Raw genomic sequence first — 814 nt, forward strand, 5'->3', positions numbered from 1 at the left:
CTTTTATTGTGAACCTCAGTGACAGTAGCGGCGTAACACCTTCAATTAAGGGAGGGCACTGCCGACTTTTGGTCCCATTCTTTCCATGCAACGCCCATAGGGCTAATGTTAAAATGCCAAAATCAAAGGGGGGCACGGTGCCCCGGTGCCCTCCCCGTTCCGCCGCCTATGCTCAGTGACCTGACCTCTATGATCTGACCTGGTATCAGTGACCTCAAATAGCAAAAGATGTGTTTGACGGACAATGCCCAATCGATGATTTTCAATGGTGCTCCTTTTTACTCGTTTTTACAACACATTTCTTGAAATGCCTGTAAACGGTGAAAATTCGAACTTTGACCTGACCTGTGACGTCATCGGTTAGGCCGAGGTCAATGAAATTAGGTCACAAGGTAGTTCCCTGTTAGCGCTATCCAAAGCCGTTTGAATTTTGAAAATCGGCCGGTAACTTTCCGAGATCTAAGGGGGGTGGGTAAGTTCCGCCGATAGACCTACGGGCGCGGGTTAAGTCTGAACGGTATAGATGGCTCTTTGTAAACTGTTTTAGTAGTTATGAAACGCAGCAGTTTAGGCCTGGTAGTGGTACCTGTCCCGGAGCTGTCTATTACGTTTTGGTGGGCGACCTTCCTGACTGACTGGTGTAACTGTACCAATGCAAGTATGATGCAGAAAGAATGATGTCAATATAATGTAGAACGATTTAATGCAGAAAAGCGTCCTGCGAACGTTAACTGCTTTGGTCAGATCCTAAAAAGAGGAAGTCTGTCATATTACAGGGTCATAACTTCGAAACCAGAATTTGCTTATACAGTGT

Source organism: Amphibalanus amphitrite, unplaced genomic scaffold, assembly GCF_019059575.1.
Source record: "Amphibalanus amphitrite isolate SeventyFive unplaced genomic scaffold, NRLGWU_Aamphi_draft 000219F_arrow, whole genome shotgun sequence".
NCBI lineage: Eukaryota > Metazoa > Arthropoda > Thecostraca > Balanomorpha > Balanidae > Amphibalanus > Amphibalanus amphitrite.